This window comes from Vicugna pacos, chromosome 4 (genome assembly GCF_048564905.1).
Source record: "Vicugna pacos chromosome 4, VicPac4, whole genome shotgun sequence".
NCBI lineage: Eukaryota > Metazoa > Chordata > Mammalia > Artiodactyla > Camelidae > Vicugna > Vicugna pacos.
Window position 1 is genome coordinate 28359479 of NC_132990.1, and position 23698 is coordinate 28383176.

The 23698-nt window shown below is 34.9% G+C and overlaps 1 protein-coding gene across 29 annotated transcripts in view; it reads left to right on the plus strand.

The window, feature by feature from the left end:
- Positions 1–23698, plus strand: part of PTPRD (protein tyrosine phosphatase receptor type D) — a 1865527-nt gene that overhangs the window by 170205 nt on the left and 1671624 nt on the right. The window contains exon 1 of one of the 29 annotated variants that reach the window (XM_072959443.1): positions 7063–7111. The exons of the other annotated variants lie outside the window; for them this stretch is intronic. The gene's annotated coding sequence lies outside the window, so the exon portion shown is untranslated. Of the gene's footprint in view, positions 1–7062; positions 7112–23698 lie in introns of those variants that run through there. 29 annotated transcript variants of the gene reach the window in all.

Genomic DNA, 23698 nt, shown 5'->3' on the forward strand with positions numbered 1-23698 from the left:
TTCCTTTTGTGGCTGGTAACTAAACGCATACTGAGGGTATAGACCTTATTCATGACTGAGACTACTATGTGTTAGACAATGTTCTAATCTCTGTGGATACAAACCTTATTTTGGCAGTGATCAAATAATTGTAGTTCCAAGCCTCATGGAATTTGGATTTTAGAAGAGAAGACAGAAAGTAAACATATCCAAATAAATATTTTAAATCTAGAATTGAAAAAAAAATGCCATGGAGGAGAAAATGATGAAAAGGGGGAAAAAATGCTAAAGAAAAGAAGCAGAATGAATAGTGTTTAAAGGCTTCCCCAACAGGTGATGATTTGAACAGAGACCTGAATGAAGTATGCGTGGTGAGCCTTATGATGATCTGGAGAAAAAGCATTCTTAATAGAGGATACAGCAAGTGCAAAAAACCCAAGATGGCATGTGTTGTGGTGAAAAATATTTGAGAAATAGCAGTGAGATTGTGGTAAAGGCAAATTATTGACAGATATTGACAGTATACCAATAATTTTATAATACCTCGGGAAATGTGGTTGTCTGTTTTTAAGCCTGAAAACCTACAGCAAGATCCATGCTAAATCCCTTAGCAAAATATTTAATTTTAGGCTAAAGTCTAGAGCCTGCAGACATGTTATCATGTGAATAAATTAGATAAAAGCAGACTTGAGAAACATGTCTACTCCAAGAAATTTGCTATGTTCCTGTAAGTGTTTAGTCCTGAGAGCCCTTCTCTTGCTCTTATTGCCCTACCCTGAATAGAAAATTATTTTCTCCTCTCAGAAATCATGGCCAAAAATAAATACTATTTAATTATTATTCCTCCAAGGAATTTCCTTAAGCTTCATGGTCAGGCACTCATCACCCTGTCGAGTTTGCCTTGGGTTTCGCATACAGTGTTTGCAGTCTCTGAAAGATCCCTCTTGTTTTAACAGATCGTTAGGCAGAGAGAAGCCTCCTTTTAACAGTTTTCTATGAAAGGTGTTCTTTAACTGCTTTTACCCACTCAGATAACGAAAATTTTCATGGATCAATCCAGAGAAAAAGAGATGAGGCCTCTCTCATCCAGCTGAATCTAACCTGATCTCAAATATGTCAGGATGTGGTACATTCATTATAAGGAAGTGGAAGCAAATGGTGAAAGTCAAGGGTTTGACAGAGTCTGAGACCATGTTCTGTGATTTTGGATGTAAGTTTTTTAATCATTATAAATGTTGACTTCCTTATCTGTAATGCAGAGATAATTAAATGAAGGACAGAATACATGAAATAACATATATGAAATGATGCTCTATGTAAGCTATACTGTATAGAAGTGTCCCTTACAGATAGAACAATATTTATTTTCCATGTTTGCTCCCAAACATTAATTTATCTAAACTTTCATTGTAATTGTCATGTAAAAATAATCTAAAGGGGAAAAACAACAATTAATTCAAGCTCATTAAATATTAGCTATGCATTGACTGTAAAATCTATGGTTCCTCTAAAGTAATAACAGAATCATAAGATCAAAATAGTTCTTGTCAGCTTGTCAGTAAGCTCCACCTGTTTTCTTTTTCCAAAGAAGATGTTCTCAAAGCCAAGTGAGATTGGACCGAAAAAGGATCTGAATCAGACAACTGCCACAATTTCAAGTTGGATAGGGAAGCTGAAAAGCTAATACGATCATATGATTCTGCAGGGTATTTTGTGGTGTATTGATATGATGATGTGGAGGTGGAGACAATGATGTATGATGTGGAGAAAGTCAAGGGTGTGAAGTTAGGAGAGATTCTAAGGCTATAAACTATGATTTTAGGTGTAAGTCTTTAACCATTTCAGTGTTGATGTGTTTATCTGTATTACGGAGCTAAGCGAATATAATGTAGAGTATATTAAATAACATATATGAAGTATTTTGTCCAATATAAAACACTGTGCAAGTGTTTGTAGAAAAGGTCTTGACTGTGATAAAGGGAACAGCTAAGGATGCCAAAAGCTCTTTGTCGATTTGGCCAGTGAAAATGTTTAGCTTGAAAAGATTTCAGTTGAATTGAGTGTTTTGAAAAATAGTTGGTAATGCTATGTTAAAATAATACTCTGATAGAGATCATCTAATTTCCAAAATGCTGGATCTACTTCTAGGGAGTAATTCACACACGAGGAGAATCACATTGTGTCAATAATATTTAAATGAATCGCTGTTATTTGTAAACCTTTAATTGTGATAGCTAGCACAAAATACGTGAAAAACATGATTATATGGTTATCACTCTATTTAATAGGGATTGCAGCCTCTATGTACACATAACAGCTGCTGGAGCAAGCCCTAAATTAATTTTACATAACAGGAGCAATTTTATACAATTACTTAAAAATCCTTGGCCATGTTCCATTTCTCTGACATAAACATACAGGCCAAAATCACAAGAAGTGATTACTCCAATGGGATCTCTTATAATAATAGTTATATTATAGTTAATATTTTTCCAGATTAAATCTTTCAATTTCTACATAGTCTCAATGGATGTTTAAAAGTTATTTTCACATGGATATTTATTATTAGTTATTATTAGAGCAAACATTTATTGAGTGCTTATTAAATTCTAGGTTCTCTGCTAAGCATTTCAAATACATTACCTCCTTTAAATATGAGACTTCCAAAATAATAGATTGCAAAGTTATTTAGCATGTTAGGAAAAAATGGATTTAGCAAGGTTTAGTAGCCTGGCCAAGGTCACAGTGGCCAGTAAGGAGGATAGGCAGTACTCTAATCTAGGCTGGCTGGTGTCTAAAGCCAACTTCATTAATCAAAAGCCTCCAGTTTCTTTTTGTCAGTATTCAAGATGCTACTTGTCAAAACTAAATTCAGTGCAAGAATTTTTTTTCTAACTATAATTATAAATTACTTCAAAATATATGCGTTTATTAGTGGTGACAATTAGTAACATCACTTAGGCACCATCAACTATTTTCTGCTAATTATCCATTTAGACATTCATTCCGCAAGTATTCATTAAGCACCTACTGTAGTCAAGTCTTTGTGCTTGAGCTGACAAATTTAGTCATTCCACCTGCCAAGAAATGCAGACATGTATTCTCTTGTCAGGAAGCTTGCTTTTTTTTAATCATTTTATCTTAGGATGTACTTCCTTCCCAATTGGAAAGAGAATAATTATAGCTGGGTACAGATTGTATATACAGTGAACATCTACGAGTCTTTTAATCACGCTTTTCTCTGTCATCTTCCTATTCTCTTACTTTACAAATACCTCTATTAGAGTATTTATCATATTGCATTATAATTTCTGCTTATTTGCCCATTTTCCCTATGAATCCATGAACTCCTTAAAGAGAGATATGATATCTTCTTTATATGTATGTTTTCAGCATGCAGATTACAATCACATGCTTAGCGAATTGTGTTGCCTGAAACAGTGAATGAATGAATACATGAAATTTCCAGTGTAATCCAGAGAATTTAGAATCGTTGCTTAAGAGAATTCTTGGAAGAAGACAAAATCCTTTTATTACTGTACTCATCAGATATCAGTGACAACTAGCTCAGCTGGAAATGATAGAAATGGCCTCAGATATGCTGAAGATGTCAGGCAGGGTGAGTCCTTTTGAGGCTTCCACCTGTCATTTGCCAAGACTCAGGGTGAATTGTACAAAAAAACAAAGCCTGGTCAAAATAATAGGCTTTACTGGGGGAAATTTACTATTCAGGAATCAGCAAGAGGAGAAGGCCTGGTTACTCTGATATTCAGTGTCAGTTCCTAGGGAGCTGAGGTGAGGCCAGGTTGTCCCTGCATTACTTGTTTTTACTATGTGCCCAGTCAGCCCCAGTAAGCCTCATTAGAAAGTTAATGAGAATAAGGGATCCCTGCCTTGTGGCCTGAGTGAGTCCTGGCATGTGTATTTCCCCAATAAGGCTGGCTCCTTAACCCACATTTAGCCATATTGCCTAACTGGTTAAAATACAAGATACCAACTATACAAGATGTGAGAAAAAATTAATTTATGGCTCATGTCATTGAAAGGACCAAAGACATTATTGGAAGCTTTATACAAAGGGTTGGAGCACTGTGTTTCCTATTGCTGCTATAAGGAAATATCACACTCTTAGTGGCTTAAAACAATACAGATTTATTATCTTACATTTCTGGACTCAGAAGTCTGAAATGGGTCTCAGTGGACTAAAACCAAACTGTAGGCAGGGCTGCATTCCTTTCTGGAGGCTCTTGGGAAGAATTTGGGTTTTTTTTGGCCTTTTCCAGTTTCTGGAGGCCATCCACATTCCATAGCTTGTAGCCCCATTCCATCTTTAAAAACAGCAATGGCTGATGGAGTCTTCCTGATGTTGTATCACTCTGGCACAGACTCTTCTGCACCTGTCTTCTAACTTGAAAGACCCTTGTGGCTATATTGAGTCCACAAGAATTATCTCCATAGCTTAAGGTCAATTAACTAGCAACCTTAATTCCACCTGCAACCTCGATCCCCCTTTCCAGGTAACAGACTGTATTTCCAGTTTCCAGGGATTTCAACTTGGACATCTTTAGGGATCCATTTTTCTGCCTAAAACAGAGGTGCCTGCCTTTTCTCTTCTTCTTTTGGTCCTCTTTTCACGGAGTAGGCCTTTATTGTAAAGTGCTAAAAGCCAGCAAAGTGGCTACCATCAGCTACTAGGCTATAGCCTCCCAGGTTCAGGTTCAATCAGGGAAAAAAACATTCTCTTCCTTCCAGGAGTGCGACCTTGGTTCCTGCACCTGTGATTCTCTGAGTTGGTTCATGTGCACAGTACCTGTGGCAGTAAAATAAAATGCTCTTTATCCCCAGACCTTAGTCACACCGTCACCCCTATGTGATGTAGATTTATAATGAGGAAAGAGGCAGATACAGGAAAAATAATTTTCCCCAGGATACCAGTGAGACTGAAAAATAAAGAAACCAGGAGGCCAAAATGTCTACCCTATAGCAATGTGAGGGAGAAAAATCTTGTTTCTGTGTGAAAATATATCTATTTGGGGTAGATAATGTCTCTACCCGTCTGTGTTGGTAGGCTTCCTATCCAGGATGAGTCAGAAATACAGGCTCAGTGCAAAACTTGGATCTTAGCTTGTCTCTATGTGTTGTATCATATATAATTTAAATTCTGCATAATGAAAACTTGTTGCTAAGCGATTGAACGCCATGCTTTAGATTTTTAAATTAAAACACAGAGTTCAAAAAATTAGGACAGTTTACTTTTATCTCTTTCAAAGAAAAATTTTAAAAAGGGCTCCAAAGAGAAAATATTATGCTGACTTGATACATAGCTAGATAATTATATAAAAAATACTGTTTTAAGATGGAATATGTGATCTCCCTGCCAGTGTTTTTAATGTGTAAAAAACTTAAATTTCTATTATAATTATAAGATGTGGTGTTCAAAGTTTCAGAGAACAAACTTGTCTATCAGTCTCCCACAAGAGAATCTCATAATGTTCATTCCTTTTGTAATAACCATCTATGTATCAGACACTAAGCTGAACACTTAACCATGTGCCGTTTATAATAATCTGTAAGTATGTATCTACATTTTATAAGTGAATGAACTGAAGTTCAGAGATATTAATTTATTCAACACTACATAGTATTTAAGTGAAAGCCAGGTCTTTCTGACCAAAAAAAAAAAAATACTCTTCATATTCTGCGATAATGGCACCTCTTTATTTTAGAGAAAAAGATAGATTGAACACAAGCTTGGAGCTTGTATTCTGCTAACTTACTTATATGAACAGTCCCTGAAATGTTTTCTCTTTTTCTCTTTTTCCCTCAGCATATAGATAAACATGTACTGAATAAACAGATGAGATGTGGTATGTTTTCCGTCATTCACAGACTTGAACGCCCCTCTGTGAAGAACATGTGCTAAAGGCTATGGGAGGAAATAACTATTAACCTGACTCAAATTTTTAAGGAGTTTAAAATTTATTGGAAAAGATAAAGGGCACACATACACAGAAACACATATATTACCAAAACATACGCATATGTATTATATTTTCACAGTGAGAAATACAGAGAATGTTTAAAAAGAGAGAGAGTGTGAACCCACTTTTGGGTGACATGATGGCCGTTTTTTTTTAGAAAATGGCATTTGTGGTTAATCTTAAAGAATACCTGATATTCCAGTGTATAGAAATGTGAGAAGGGAGTATGCAAGGTTGAAAATCAGCCCACAAGATTGGAACTGGTGACCAGTTGAAAGTGGAGGAAGGAGAAATAGCATTGTGAACCATCTACACTATAAACAGTGAGTGGGAAAACCAAGCAACTGGATCTTTGGGGCAAGATTGATGTTAGAAACTATGAACAGGGAGAGTTTATATTTTGGATTTAGAATAGAAGTTTATGGTTTAAAAACCACAAAGAGCTATGAATTTAACACTTCAAAAAAAAGATTATCTTCGGAAATTTTTTAAAATTCTAATTTGCCTTTTTGAGGAGAATCAGTCCTTTTTCTGACAAATTTAGAAACAACTTCATTTTTTTCAAAGCTTATAAATTTGTATCGTGTGTGCTTAACAGGGGTTTTGCTTTTAAATCTTACTTTGATAAACTCTCATTTATTTATACTACTCTTTTGCCAACTTCTCTAACTTCTGTTCTTAATTCTGATTTTTTCCAGCAAATTGTGTGGTTCTGTATTGATTAGGATTAGGGCCATCTTTTCCACCTTTTACTTTTTATAAGGATGTAGTTTTTGATATTTTCTTTGAAATTGTGCTTCAGCATAAATTTTGATTTCACTCAAAATATCTATTCTTGGCTCCATTAGAATTTTGTTTGTATCTTTTTTCATCACATAAAGTGGGAAAGCTGTAAGGAATCCTAGGAAATCACCCCACCTAGAATGATAAGAATGATTCCTACCCTCTTTAATGAAGGTTTTGAAATGATATTTTAAAGCCTTTTTGGTAGACTAAACCTGTGGTCAGCATTCTTAAAGAGAAAGTCTCTCTTTTGTTTACACTGTAATTATTATTTATTGATGTTCTCATTTCCAGAACGATAACAGCTGATGTGAGTGCTTCTAGTACAATCCTCTCTAGTATAACTAACTTCAGTTAGCAGCAGACAGGTAAATGCCTATGTATCTTTCAAAGTGTATGGAAAGACTTGTGTCCCCAGATCTTTTTTTTTTTTAAATAGATTTAATTTTTTTGGAGCAGTTTCAGGTTTACAGCAGAACTGACCAGAAAATACAGAGATCACACACAGCCCTCCCCACCCACACATATATACTCCCCTACCCTCAGCATCCTTCATCAACATCGTATATTTGATACAATCGATGAACCAACACGGACTGTATCCCCAGATCTTGTGACTAAAGATTTTGTCTTCTCATTTGCAGTGAATCATGATTTAAAAATAGTGCAAATGAAACATATTCAACACTGCAACTTTGTTAATACTGTGCTTTGATCATCTGATAAGATGTCAACTATTTTAGGCATGACTAAAAAAAGAAAAACGAGTTAAAATGATAACAGCTGAAGATGTAGACTGAATTGTGTTCCAAAAACCTAATCTTTCCCATTTGAAATGAAGTGTAAGCATTATCAATCACATCATTTACATGGTATCTGTTGTGTCAAGGAACTAGAGAGGAGAGGAGTAAAAGAAGTATGAGATGCAGTGATATCCCTTGAGATGACTTATAAATGAGACAAGAACATTAGGACATGAGCATATGCATATTAACTAATAAAAGTAAATTTAATGAAAAATGTTCTTTTTCACCTAAAATTGCTTAGTTATCATATGTGGTCCTTTATGTTTGACTAATGTAAAAATGACACTAAAAGACATTTTACCAGTTACGAGTATCTTTAAAAATAATTGAACTGATAGAAGGCATTTAGACTGAGGATAAGGCCTGGTAGCCAATACTGGAAAATTCATAGTCTCTGTCATTTTTAAAGTAACTAAATTTAAATCTAAGCTAAAGAATATGATTACAATGTTTACTTGCTCCCTCTTTGTATGACTGTTAAAAAATATATCCAGTGACTTGAGGGATCACCAACCTGTGAACTCAAATGTGATCACACTAATACTGGTAAATTTAAATATTGCTGTCATTTGCTGTCTCCAGCATGTTCGAAATCTCAGCATCACTGGGAAAACTGGAGAGAATTTTCCTCTCTGCCGTCTATACCCTACCTGCTATACCAGGGGCCCAGGACAGATCCTCTCAGAGGCTTATATTTAAAAAAACAAAAACAAAAACAAAAAAACTCAGTATGAGCACTTAACATTTTGTGCAGGGACCATCACCCTTGACAAATGCTGTTCTCTTGTTTTATTGTATGATAACTGATGGATGGAAATAGGTATCTTAGGGTTGCCTGCCCTTCCTAGACATGCTTGTCTCAATTTTGTTTCAGTATGAGACCCCCCTCTCCTATTAAGAAATTTATCTTAAGCAGATTAAGTGCCTAAATTCTGCCCCATGAAAACTAGTCAAGGGTAAATGATGGTGAACAAATCATAATCTCTCTTATACTGTCTTACTGCATGAAAGCGGCAATACCCAGTTCAGACTGTGGTTCAAGAACTCCACATAGATCAAGTGGTATTTCATGCGTGGAAATTAAAATGAATAATAGCTAGTCAGTTCTTCTGAAATCAGAAGTTCCAGGTAGATAAGCAAAATTCAGAGACACTGGAATGAAAAGAAAAGCATAGAATGTTAAGGTAACTAAAAAATAGCTCAGTGTGGGTAGATAGATGTGTGTGTATTTGTTAGTTTACAGAAGGAAGAACACAGCCAAGATCTTGGGAGACAGGGGCTTGAAATGTCTTATTAGAAATGTGAAGATTTATGTGGAGTCACTGAAATTAAATGACAGGCTCAGATTTTAGGTATTAGAATGATCAGTCGGCATCATTGTAGAGAACTGAAGCAGCCCAAATTGAGATTTAGAGACCAAATAAATATCATTTTTGGAAATAATGGTGACAGTGGCAGTGGGGTGGAGAGATTAAGTGATTTAGTGGATTTGAAGGATCGAGAGAGGAAGATTCCAAGAAATAAGTAAGTTTCCTACTTGTGAATGAGAAAGATGGTGGCATTATTCCCTAAGATATAGAAGAGATCATTTTACATAAATTAGATATTTCATAGTAACCTTTGGATTTAGATCTTTCTTTTTTTAATCATTATTTAAGTGGGGAAACCTGGGAGCAACAGAAAATATTTAAGTTATTCCCCCACAACTCCACTGGTGGTCTAACTGCCATAATAAACCCCTTCTATCTGACCTAAAACCTGTAGTTTTCCCTTCACACCAATGCTATACCGATAAAGTATATACAAATCAGTGACAAAAGAAAATCTGTAGAAGATCACGTTGTATATTGTGAACACTATCTTAGTTGCCTAAATTACTTACGAAAATGTGAGACAGGAATAAAGTGATCTCTCCAGTACTAATGTGTGCTGGTCTTTGGTAGCCAGATAACAGATTAGATTAACAACCACAAATAGATACTCTGTCTCAAACTTCAGAATCTCAAGGAAATGATACTCAGGATCATACTGTAAGGGGCATAGCTCTATGCTTTAACTCTCTGAAAATCTGTTTGGCTCATTTTATTATAATGAAAGTGTGATGTGGTAACAAGCCAGTTGGCTGCAGTCAAGTGCTCTGTTGAAGACTTCTACAATGTAAAAACGATGAATCTGGCTTACAGAGGGAGTTTTGTCGTTAAATGAATCCCAGCTATTGCAGCAAAACCTTTGTATGTTTCCTAGGCAACTAAAATACTTAAGAAATGATGGCAGTTTAAGTAGAAAAGTGCTTTACAACTAAAGGGAAAAATGCTTTTTTTGTTAAAGGTAATATGTGGCCAGACAATATTAAAATGGAAAAAAAAAAAGAGAGAGATTTTACTGAGTGGGTAATTGTTCATTATGTGCACCTGAGAGTATTTAAAGACAGTATTACAGGGTAAGGGTTAATGTGTTTTGTTTTGTTTTGTTTTTGTATTTTAATTCTATTTGTTTAGTTGATTTAGTAGTCTGCATTTTACAATTTTCAAGTTGAACTTTCTACTAGTCTCTTTCTATTTTAAGCAGCTTGTGAATTAAGAAGAAAAAAAAAATTCTACCATATGTCAGTTCTCTTTGGAGTAACTAAGTGTGAAATCTACCTGTGAAAAACTATTTCCAATGTGTGAAGTGCATCTTTCAAGCTGATAAAGATGATGAAACTATTCTGATCATGGCATAATAAACCCATCACAATTGAATTCAAATATACTTGGCACAGAATATCTGGAAATCAAGCAAGGAAAAAAAATGAAGTTTATTGGAATATTTAAGCTAGGATGATAAGAGTCCTAGAAATAATTTTACAATATTTGTGTTCATGTATCAATCTTCAAACTGCTTTATTTTCCAGAAATTCCTAGTGCCTTTTTTCCATTTCACTTCAGAACATTACAGTAGTTTCTCAATATCATTAAAAAATCCTAAGTTGGACTGAACACAACTTCCTTTGTAATAAAGACCATGAGATGTATAATAATGCCGTTTTCTCTGTGAGTCAGTTGATGGTAGAGACATATTGAGGTGATTGATAAAGGATATCTTTCTCAGGGTGCTTAGTTTCAGGGCCAGCTAAATCCTTCTTATGCAAGGAAACTAAACATACCATCCCTAAAATCCAAGTGAATACAACACATTTGAAAACCATGTTCAAAAGCATCTTGCTCTCCTCTTTTGTTCTTTGGTATTTATATTGACCCAGACCCAGTGTGCGTGTTTTGCTCTCATGGATCACTGATTTACAAAGAGTGTCCATAAAATCTTGTTTGCATAGCAAAACTTTCTACGAAAGATAATATTTTCCTTATTGATAACATGCTTAAAAGTACAACATCACTATGTGTTTTGTTCTGGTTCTCTTTAAAAATTAATTAAAAATCAAATTGTCAGAATATCTTTAGCCAAAAAAGAAGAAAGAAAGAAAAGGAGAGACAGATTTTCTATCAAGATTTGGCACATGTAAATAAATAGAGGTACTCTGATCTAAAAAGTATAAGATGTAAAATATGTTCTTTGTTACAACTCACAGATATTTAGACATTTTTAGATGAATTAATGAGAAACTTATCACATAGTTCAAACTATGTTACATTCTTCTAACACTTCTGATAGTAAACAAGCCAGAAATATGGCAAAGTTTGAGTGAACAACTCTCAAAGTAATGCAGGAAAATTAATTTATGGTTTTTAAGAAATATCCTAATTTTAACTCAGTTGCACTTCTAACATGGCACAAATTGATTGAACATAAAAATATTCGTATTTCTATAAACACTTTCAGTAGAATTTTATGCACATAATACGTATTTGAAAGTTGGAATATTTGCATGATGTTGACAAGTTCATACTAAATAAGCAAAAAAGAAGCCTGACCTAACTGAACCTCAAGAATGATCTGTTTTGAGGACTTACATAATCAAAGTAAATTTGAGGAACATCTGTGACTGTAAAAGTACATGGCCCTGCATTTAAATGGTGTCAGAAAATAAATAGATTTGTTACATGGCCCTGCATTTAAACGGTATCAGAAAATAAATAGATTTGTTATGTCATGTTGCCTGTCTATGAAAATAAAGGGAGAATTTTCTGTCTGCCTTAATACAAATAATAGGTATTGTTTCCCAGTCAACTAGTTTATTTTTATCTTATGGACACAATGGTAACCGATTGTATTTCCTTTTTATACTGAGTACTTACAAATTAAGAATTAATTTTGAGACCTACCTCTAGCCAGTAGAATACTGAAGCATATATTTAATGTATTAGCATTACTTCTTAAATAACTTTATTTGTTCTGTAATGTTACCTTTTCTCTGACCTACTCATGCTATGTTTATTAGTTTATGTGTTAATTGGGATAGTACTTAGGAGCTTCACTGTCTAGATCCAGGGCTTCCAAAATGGATGCAACAGGAAAAGAGAGAGGATGCAATGAATGATGTCAGCAACATGGCTCAGTAAGATATCCCTCATTGTACCTCTCCCTCAACAACAACCATTTAGCAATTATCCATAGACAAAAGTGCCTCCGTGGAAACTGTGTGGCATCCAGCACCATACGCTAAGGGACTGGGAAAGTGTCTCATCCACCTGTTCATGGAGTGATGGGGATACAGAACACAGTTCGGGCTGTGGACCCTGTAGTGGCCTGTGAGACATGTACAGCACCATCTCAGCTGCAGTCCAAGAGCCCCTGGAAAACTTGATCTTAGACAATCACCTGTGGACAGGAGAGAAGAGAGCCTTTGTGGAAGTTCAGGTTTTCATTGGGGAACTACCAGCATACTGTTAAAGGAAAAAAACAAAAGAAAACAAAACATACAAATAGGGACAAATTGGGGAGAGTCAGAAGTAGGAGGAATAGTTTGATTTTACCCATATTATGCCTTTCCCTCCCCCAAGGCAGCACCATTGCAGGGCCAAGAGAGGTCTCATCCCACAATTTCTCCTGTCGGGGAAGGTGAGAGTGTGTGAATGCGCACCCAGCTTCCCCAGCTGTGAGAAGTGCTGCCGAAGAAGCCTATTTGTCTCTTGCCTTATTCAGAATACTGAATTATGCGCTGCATCGCTGGTGTGGAGATTGTGGGAAGAGGCTGGGGGGCTTACCAGGTAGGATTCTCAGAGGGCATTAGGGATGCAGATCCTACTAACTGCAGGCAGATTCCATCAAAATGCCCACCTATGAGCTGCTGAAGGCACCTTGCCCATGGATGCCCCCACTGGCCCATGGGCACCCTCGGTGCTCCTCACACCTCTCACACACATATACACACAGATACACACAAATACACACACACACCCTGTGACTGGCTCCTGCTGTGTCAACGAGAGCTTTGGCAGATAGTGAGCACGCATAGAAAGCTGGCCAGATATCGGGGCCAGGGACTGATGACAAACTTGAACTTTACAGTCACCCATTGGAAAACGAAACAGAGATTGTCAAACACTCGGCCAGGTGCATTTCTGGATTAAGAGAAGTCATACAAGTTTAAGAATCCTACCACAAGAGGGAGCAATAAGCATGGAGCAGGTATACCCAGAGAAGGTCTAAAGAAGTCTCAGAATCTCTAGCAGTGGTGATGGGAAGTATTTTTCTCTCTGAGGAAATCAGTGAAGACTGTAAGAGGTGCTGCTTCAAATAGGAAGATAGCAATGAACAACTTCAAGGAACAGGAAGAATCCAAGAAACGACACCACAAAAGAATAACAATAATCTTCCAGTAACTGATCACAAAGACATGGAGATGTAGAAAAAAACAGAAACGCAATTCAACAAAATTAGGAAAACAATACAGGAAAAAAATGAGAAGTTTAACAATGAGATAAAATGCATAAAATAATCAAAAGGAATTCTGGAGCTAAAGAATATAATGAATGAAATGAAAAATGAAATAGAGTATCAACAGAAGAATGGATCAAAGAAGAACAGAATTTGTGAGTAAGATGATGGGACCTTTGAAATTAGCCAGTCAGAGGAGATCAAAGAAAAAGAAGAATAAAAAAGAGAGAAGAAGGCCTAAGAGATCTGTGGCATACCATCAAAAGAAATACCTGTAAATGAATGGAATTCCAGAAGAAGAGAGGGAGAGAAGAGCAGAAAGTTTATTAATGAAATAAATTAGCTGAGAACTTCCCAAATCTTTGGAGATATTTGGATATCTAAGTTTATGAAGCTCAAATGCACTCAATTTAAAGAGATCCTTTCAAAGACTCATTATAAAAAATCTGTCAAAAATCAGAAACAGAAAGAATCTTAAACGTAGGAAGAGACAAGAAGCTTGTGATTTACAAAGGAACCCTCATAAGGCTATCAGTGGATTTCTCAGCAGAAGAAGAAAGTGCCAACATAGAATACTTTACCTGCAAAGCTGTCCTTCAGAAATCAAGGAGAGATGAAGACTGTGCTGGACAAGCAAAAGCTGAGGGAGTTCATCACCACTAAACTTCCTTTTTAAGAAAAAGAGAGAAGAAAATCAGAAAAGGAAGAGGAGAAATAAATTAACTGCTATCATAGAAAATAAAAGAGCATAAAAATCTGCTGTGACGATTATATGTCCCCAGAATGGATAACTAAGAAGAAATCCATAAATTCCTAAGAGCATACACCAACAAAGACCGAACCATGAAGAAATAGGAAATCTGAACAGATTAATAATGAGTAAGAGGATTGAATCAGTAATGAAAACTCTCCTAACAGAAAAACAGCAGCAGCAGCAACAACAACAACAACAACAACACAGAACCAGGTAATTTCATTACTGAGTACTATCAGACATGTGGAAGAATTAGTGCCAATCCTTTTCAAGCTTTTCTCAAAGAGAAAACACTTCAAAACTAATTTTCCAAGTTCAATATTACCTTGATACCAAAGTCATGTAAGGACACTACAAGAAAGAAAATCACAAACTAATTTCCCTGGTGAATATAGATGCAAAATTTCCAAATAGAATATTCGCAAATCAACTTCAAGAGCACATTAAAAGGACTGTACACCATGATTGAGTGGGATTTACCCCTAGGATCAAGCATGGTTCAACATTAGCAAATCAATAGATGTGATACACCACATGAGTAGAATAAAAGGTAAAAATTATATGGTCATTTCAACAGACGTAGAAAACACATAGGGCAAAATTCAGCATACTTTCATGATAAAAACTCTCAACAGATTTGGTATCAACGGAGCATGCTTCAACATAATAAAGGCAATATAAAACAAGCTCACAGCTAACATCAGGCTCAAGGTGAAAGATTAAAAGCTTTTCCTCTAAGATTGGAACAATGCAAGGATGCCCATTTCCACCACTCCTATAAATTTGGGAGTTCTAGATTTGCAAATATTAACTTATATATATAAAAATAGATAGAAACATATTTCTTCAGTATAGCACAGGGAACTATATGCAATATATTGTAATAACCTTTAATGAAAAAGAATATGAAAATGAAAACAAAACAAAACATGGTACTGGAAGTCCTAGCCAGGGCTATCAGGCAAAATAAAGAAATAAAAGGCATCTAAATTAGAAAAAAAAAGGTCGTTATTTGCAGATTATATTATCTTATATACAGAAAATTCTAAAACTTCAACCAAAAACCTATTGACAGTAATCAATGAATTAAATGAATTTGCAAGCTATAAAATAAACATACAGAAATCAGTAGTATTTCTATACAATAACAACAAAAGATCTGAAACAGAAATAAGAAAACAATCTGTTCACGGTAGCATCAGTAACAAAAAAAAATTAGTAATAAATTTAACTAAGGGAATAAAATATCTGTACACTGAAAAGTATGACTTCAGTGAAAGAGATTGAAGAAAGCACAAATAAATGGAAAGATATTCTGTGTTCATGAATCAGAAGATTTGATATTGTTAAAATGTCCATACTACCTGAAGCCATCTATAGATTCAATGAAATCCCTATTAGGATTCCAATTGCATTTTTCGTGGCAATTTTTTAAAATGGTAAAAATTTTAATAGAACCACCAAAGACCCCAAATAGACAAATCAATTCTGAGAAAGAAGAACAAAGCTGGAGATAGCAGACTTCCTGATTTCAACATATAATAATGAAAATAGCATGGTACTGGCATGACAATACACATGTAGACCAATGGAACAGAATCAAGAGCCCAGAAATACACCCTCATATGTAGAGTCGGGTAATATTTGACAAGGGAGCCAATAGTACTTAATTGGAAAAAGAGTTTCTTTAATAAGTGGTACTGGGCAAACTGGATAGCCACATGCAGAAGAAAGAAATTTAACCTCTGTCTTACATCATTCACAAAAACTAACTTGAAACAAATTTAAAAATTTAACATAAACCCAAATATCAAAACTCCAATTAGAAAACATAGGAAAAAAATTATTTGACATTAGTCTTGGCAACGACTTTTTGAATATAACACTAAAAGCGCAGCAATAAAAGTAAAAATAAACAAGTGGGACTACATCAACCTAAAAAGCTTTTGCATACCACAAATTAGATAAGGGGTTAATGGCCAAAATTTATAAATAGCTCATACAACTCAATAACAGCAATAACAACAAAAAATCTGATTAAAAATGGGACAGAGGATCTGAATAGACATTTTTCAAAGAAGACATACAAATTGCCAGTAAGTACATGAAAAGGTGCTCAACAACACTAATAATCAGGGAAATCCAAATCAAAACCACCATGAGGTATCACCTTATGCCTCTTAGAATGGGTATTATCATAAAAAGAAGAGATAGCAAGTGTTGGTGAGGATGTGGGGAAAAGGGAACTTCTGTGCACTGTGGGTGTGAATGTAAATTTGTACAGACACTATGGAAAACAGTATGGAAATTCCTCAGGAAATTAAAAATAGAACTACTAGATGACCTAGCAATCTAGCTTCTGGGTATATATCCAAAGGAAATGAAATCAGGATCTCAAAGAAATATGAGTACTCCCAAGTTCATTGCAGCATACATTGTAGCCGAGATACAGAAGCAACCTGAGTGCCTGTCAATGCACCAATGGGTCAATGAATAAATTAATTTTATATATTACATATGTATACATATATATACACACACGTACACACACACGTACATACATAAAATGAAATATTGTTTAGCCATGAGAAATAAGGAACTTCTGCCATTTGTATCAACATGGATGGATCTTGTGGACATAATGTTGAATGAAATTAGATGGATAAAGAAATGCATTGTATGATATCACTTATATGTGGAATCTGAAGAAGCAGAACTCATCGAAACATAGAGTAGAATGGTGATTACCAGAGGCTGAGGGGGGTGGGGGAAATTAGGAGATGCTGGTGAATGGTATAAACTTTTGGTTATAAGATGAATAAGTTCTGGTTATGTAGTGTGTAGCATGGTGATTATATTTAACAATACTCTGTTATGTTCTTGAAAGTGCTAAGGCACTAGATCATAAATGTTCTCAGCATGAAAAATAAATAGTAATTCTGTGTGGTAATAGAGGTGTTGACTAACCCTACTGTGATAATTATCACACAATATATAAAAATACCAAATTAACACACTATATACCTTAAACTTCCACAATGTTATATGTCAATTATGTCTCAATAAAGCTGAGAAAAATAAGGAAAGCATACAGGTAGCATATCTGTGATTAAGAATATCTGATAAAGAATGACAGTTTAATCTGGCTCATCACACATTGTCCATAATCAGTCTCTTGACTTCTACCAAACTGCAACATATTCTGGGAAATGTAGGTAAGCGCATGCAGTATTTGGTGAGCATCAGTTTCTCTGCTATCGTAGGTACTCAATAAAGTATCTTTGATAAGAATGTTGTGTGAATAAGAGTGTATGACATTATAATAAAAGGCAGGGGACAATGTTAATGAAGAATCTGAGTCTTAAAAGAAGGCTAGTTACTATGCAATGGATTGAAACAAATGAGAAGATAAAATGCAATTTCAAAAGAGGCCATGATAAGCCAATCTCAATATTTAGAGAATTTTGACAAATAATTGTTTCCCATTTTGAACACTATCCCTTAATATTCTGAAGAAAAGATGCAAGATTTTCAGAGTCATTTGGTAAAGAATCTCAAAGGTTTTCAAGAGATTCTATCATCACGTATCATAACTTCTAGTACTCTTCTCCTTGAAGGGAAAGTAACAAAGCAGAATTATTCATTGGGGATTAGGGTGATAAAATATTCACATTCCTATTAAAGCAATAATGTGCCAGTTTTTAAATTACTGAACTATTCTGTTTGTTATTTCCAAGGGAATCTTACTAGCAAAGATAGAACACACTAACATGGTTTTGCTTTGGGATTCATCACATGTCTGAGTAGAGAGTATTTAAAAATACATTTCAGATATCCTCTCCTCACTTGCTATAAACAGGTTGAAATGAAAATTAAGTAGTCTCGGGGTTATAAAATTCAGAGGACATGAAGGAGCATTGTAACTTGTGAAATCATATCAGCAATGCACATAATGATGTAGACAGTAAAAAGACATAAAAAGATCAGAGTTATAGTTTTAAAATAAACCTAATTCTGTATGCATAGAATTACCCCCAAAAGCATTCTTGAAATAATTTGTAGCATATAGCATCGCTTTGGTCCAGTAAGGCTCTACTTAGAATGGATGCTTAGTCACTTGCTCACTGAATGCCCCAGTTAGCTTTGATCTGGAAATATCTATCCTGTGGAACAGAAAAGGTTACTAGTCTATTTTTTTTCAAATTTTTTGAACTTCCATTAAAAACTTCTAATTCGGCCAATTTACATAAAGACCCCATTCTAATATGAGCAACCCAGATCTGTAAATCTGTAGTTTCAATAACTCATAATTCAAAAGATAGTTTATCTGGCTGTTCAGTGTTTCCTCAGTTGAAAATAATTATGTAAAATAACCTGTCCATGTTGCTTCAAGCCGATATTTCACATTTTCAAATTTGGGGGTACAGGGTAAATTTTCAGCTTTGAAAATTTTATTAGTTTATGATTAGTAAGAGCTCACAAATTACTTCAGTGTTGTTTTCAAATCGTCTCATATATGCCAGTTAACTGTACAAGTTGGGTGCCTAGTTACAATCTAAAGAGAGGTTCGTGTTTTCTAATAGGTGGGCCGTAATACAGGGAACATGGAACTTAACAGATGTACGAAAACATCATCTTACTTTAGTACCACCTCCAACCTCTCTTCAAATGAACAGGGAAAAGGAAGAAGGTTCTGAGCCCCGGAAGGATTAAGAGTTTTTGTCTTCCTAATCCAAGTATTGATCTAGCCATTTGTAGGTCCCTGAGGAATCCAGAATCTGGCTCATCTGGTTAAAGGAGTCACAGTCATTCCATGGGCAGGTTCCAGCAGGTGGAGCAGCAAGAATATGGACCAGTGTGCTTTCTTGTTGCATTGGCCTTTCCCTAAAAGGGCATGGTAGGAGTGCCTTTTATATAACTAACCTGCCTAGTCAAGGTGTTTATCAGGAGCAGTCATATATTTACATGCACAATTGACCTCTAGATAAAGCATCATCACTCAGACCAACCACAGTCATCATTCTTACATTGCTCTTGCCCGCAAATTCAGACTTCTGTATTCTAACACAGTTGCATCGCCTCACTTGTGACTTGAAGCCTACAGCATCAGCTAATTTAAGAGTTCTTCTGATGACCAGAAAGAGAAACTCTCTTATAAGAAAATGTTTACTTAGAGGACTTAGGCCCCTCAAGAGGGATTTTCCTAAGAATTCTTACTTATTATACGTAATCATTTTGAAGTGTCTCACAGCTAAAGAAGCATAAAGAATACTTGGACTAAATAAAACCGTGCAAGTGCTGATATAAACAAAGATGTTTTTGGAGATGAATGGACCAAACACAGCCTCGCAGATATGCTGTGATGGATCTGAACTCAACAACCTAAAGGAGCACAATGATCGTGGAAATAAATGAAGCGGATCAGGAATAAAATGTGGCAAAATGAGTGTCCTTCCTGGCTCACGAGGGCAGCTGCTGCTCGACTTCAGCAGACTGTTGACATGTGCAGATGTGGGCTTGTTATCACCAAATCTGATTTTTAAGTAAACTGAGAAATATGGCAAAGCTATGAAAAGTAATGTGTCTGAAAAAGGGTAAGTGGAACAAAGATTGGTAAAAGAAGGAGCAAGAAAAGAGAAACTGAAGTAAAGATCCTCAAGGTGCATTATGGATGTCGTGGAAGACCCTAACTTCCTGCAAAAAGGGACACCAGTTTCCATTCTTTCTTGGCTCCACACAGTGGTTGAAAGGCATTGTCTTAACTACTGATCTAATGTCCAGTCTCTGTTACTTAGGTCATGCACTTCTATGCAGGTTCACAGAGTAAAGTGATAATCTAGCTAATGATAGGTAAATATATGAGTAAGGCAGAGAAAGCTCATATGCTAAAAGTTCCATTGTATTCAAATATATTGTAATCTGCAAATTAGATGCCAGCAGTTGTATAAGTAAGGAAGACGAGTGAAGTTATGTGAAAACGTAAATAAGTTTGGGTAGAGACTAAATTCCAATGAGTTTATCAAATGAAATCACATATTTGACTGTGTGAATTTGAGTGTTTTTATTGAGTTTACTCACAATCTAAGTAGTTCAATCTCATTTTTAATTCAGTAGATGTGTACTACCTTGTACTGAACTTTTTTGCAATTTATCAGTTTTAAGTTATGAAGATAAACATGATGTATACATTTAATCTGACCTTTAAGCCCGTATTCTAGTCACTTTTTAAATGAGATTTTATGCATATAAATGTTGATGGGAACACTAGCTAATTGAAAACTCATGAAATGACTGAAACTTACATTCATTCATTTTGTTAGTTTACTTTTTTTTTTTGGAGGGGTGAGGGTTGGAGGTAAATTAGATTTATTTATTTGTTTTTAATGAAAGTACTGGGGACTGAACCTAGGGCCTTATGCATGCTAAGTTTGTGCTCTGCCACTTGAACTATACCCTCCTCCACACTGATCCATTTTGTAACATACTGTGTACCCACGACAAGCCAGCGCTGTGCTAGGTGCTGAGGATGTAATGGGACATGTGAAGATTCAGAATAAAAGGATAGGCAGCAATGCATCAGGCAAAAGGAAAATGGCATAGGGATGGAAAGTATTGATGGTAAACAAATTTGAATTCAAGGTACCAAGTACAAACAGGAATAAGAGAATCCTCTTTTACTAATAAATGGTATGAGTGAAAATTCAGATAGGATCATTAACTATTTGAAGTGCTGAATTACATTAAAAATATCTGAGCAAAATTTCTGGAAACAAAAGGAAAAATTAATGGAAACGTGAGGACTAGTGATACCCTGTACACTCATAAATATCTGTAAAAAATTGTAAACATAAAAATGACTGAGAACAGTGACCTGAATAGTTTAATGTTTAACTCCATCTTACTATTGCTAATAAGCATCCATAGATATCTAGCCTATAAGCAGAAAAGAAAATGTCTTCATTATATTTCAAAAAATTGTTCATATATTAGGACACAAAGAAACCTCCATAAACTTAAAAAAAAACCAACCTAACGAAAAAAGGATGAAGTCTAAATTGTGTAACTAAAATTAAGTATCAAACACTAAATTAATTTTAGGAAATTTAAAAACTGTCTCCTAAGCCATTATTTAGTCTCTCTCTCTCTCACTGTGTGTGTGTGTGTGTGTGTGTGTGTGTACGTATATATGTAGTCATTCATTCATTCACAAACTATCTAGAAAAAAGCAAATTAATAATACTACTCTCTATCCAACCAAGGTTGGCTACAACCAATGTTGATCACAAGAAACATCATAGGTTAATTTTTTTTTCAATACCAATCAGGAAAGAATAAAAATAAGCAAAATTCAGCTAAAGAAACCAAAAATTCAACTAAAGAAACCAAAAATAAGTGGGTAGGGGAGACAATTTTTATAAAGCAGATGCATTAATGCATTTCAAAATGGAAAAAAGCTAAAAAGATTGATTTTTGCCATAAACGTACACAGAGAATAATTTTTCTTTTGCCATTTACTGGCTATTCAAAGGTGCAAACTATTTGACTCTTGGAATCCATTTGCTTATGTTCAATATTTTTAAAAATATGCTGGCTTCTTAACATATCAACTGTTATTTTAAAATATTATATTTTTGAGGATTTCTAAATACAGTTAGATTAGTAAACTCTGTTCTGTCTGCAGAACTTTATAGGCAAACCTCAATACAAAAATTGAGTCTTATTTAATTATTGGTTATGAATAGTCCAATTTCAGCATACTTTAAAATTCTGCGTAAATGTTTGCCAAGGCACACATGCAAAAATATAGTAGAGAACTATTTGATTTTTAGGTCAACAAGAAACAAAAAGCATTATACTATGTCAGGGAATACTTACACTAAAAATAGAATTGCCCCAAGAAAGTGAAATATTTCATGGTGTTAGAAGCTTCCTTTAAAAAGTAAATTAATACGTTCACTCTCAGTTGACATTTTTAGCAGGAATGGTTATGTGGCTTGCTAGTGAACATATGTTGTGATTCTTGCTTTCATTGATTCATTAATTTATTTTTTTTAATGAGAAGAAAGAAAGAATTCAGAGACTACAAAACATGAAGAACAATGAAAATAAAAAAATCTTCTGAAATATATAACTTGACAACACTCTGCTGAGAAGCAGCATGATATAATGGTTGGACTCTCTTGTTCAAGTCCCGTGTTTGCCATTCTGAGCTGTAGGGCTTCAGTCGGTGTACTTGATCTTTCTTTGCCTCAGTTTCAACATGTGTAAACGGATAATGTTAGTCTTTGCCTCATAGTGTGGCTTCAGAGAGTTGATTAAGTAATATGTGTAAAGCATTAGGACCATGCCTGGCACATAATTAAACACTAGATCACTAGTAGCTATCATTATTGCTCTTCTCTTAATCCTGTGTTTCTTTTTGATATGATGTGAGTTTCTTAATGAGGGATTAATTTTTGCTGTTCATTTGAAAAATTTCAGAAGTACTGTGTAGCTCACTTACTGCCGTTCGTTTGGAGAATATTGCTTAATTTTCCATCTTTAGTGTCTAATTGAGAACCCTTTGATCTTGTGAAATATTCAGTTCATAGAGACAGAGAAAGGGGGCAGGTGACAAATTGGTTGTTACCACTTAGAAGTAGTAAATTAAAGGGGCTGATACTGAGAAGAGAGATTTTTCTATGGCATGTATTTCTTGTAAGATTGTCTTGAATCATTTCCACTAGTCTCATTCTTACACGTAAAGCAAACATTTGGCTTTCAAAGGCAGTGTTAGGTGTTTTTTGCCACAATTGCTGTGATTTATAGAAATACACCCAGATCTCACCTGTTTTCTTTGTTCTCTTTCCCTCCCTCCATTCAGCTTCCATCATTGCCACCACACCACCAAGACAAGGACACTAGATTCGTGGCTACTAGAATGGAAGGATACCTATCATTTCATGTTTATTTTTTCAGAAAAATAGATGCAATGTGTTAGTTGAATATAGTACAAAAGGTAATGGACTCCTAAAACATTAAACCTGCTAAGAATTTTTAGAAATTTGCTGAGACCCAAATACTTTGTGAGTAAGCAAATGGATTCCAAGAGGCAAAATAATCTGCACAAGTTTAAGTAACATAGTAAATAGCAAGACAAGAAAAAGTCTATGGGTTTTTTTTTGTTTTGTTTTGTTTTGTTTTTTATTGAAGTTTAATTGATTTACAATATTATATTAGTTCCAGGTGTACAGCATAGTGATTCAGTATTTTTACAGATTATGCTCCATTAAAAAGTTATTTTAAGATACTGCCAGTAATTCCCGGTGCTATACAGTATATCCTTGTTGCTTATCCATTGTATACATAGTAATTTACCTCTAAATTTTCCCTCTCCCCTCTGGTTATCACTAGTTTGTTTTCTGTATCTATGAGTGTGTTTCTGTTTTGTATATACATTCATTTGTATTTTTTTCTAGATTCCACGTGTAAGTGGTATCATAATTTGTCTTTCTCTGTCTGACTTATTTCACTCAGCATAATATTCTCTAGATTCATCCATTTGTGGGTCTTTTGTATCCAAGTTTAGCACAGCCTTT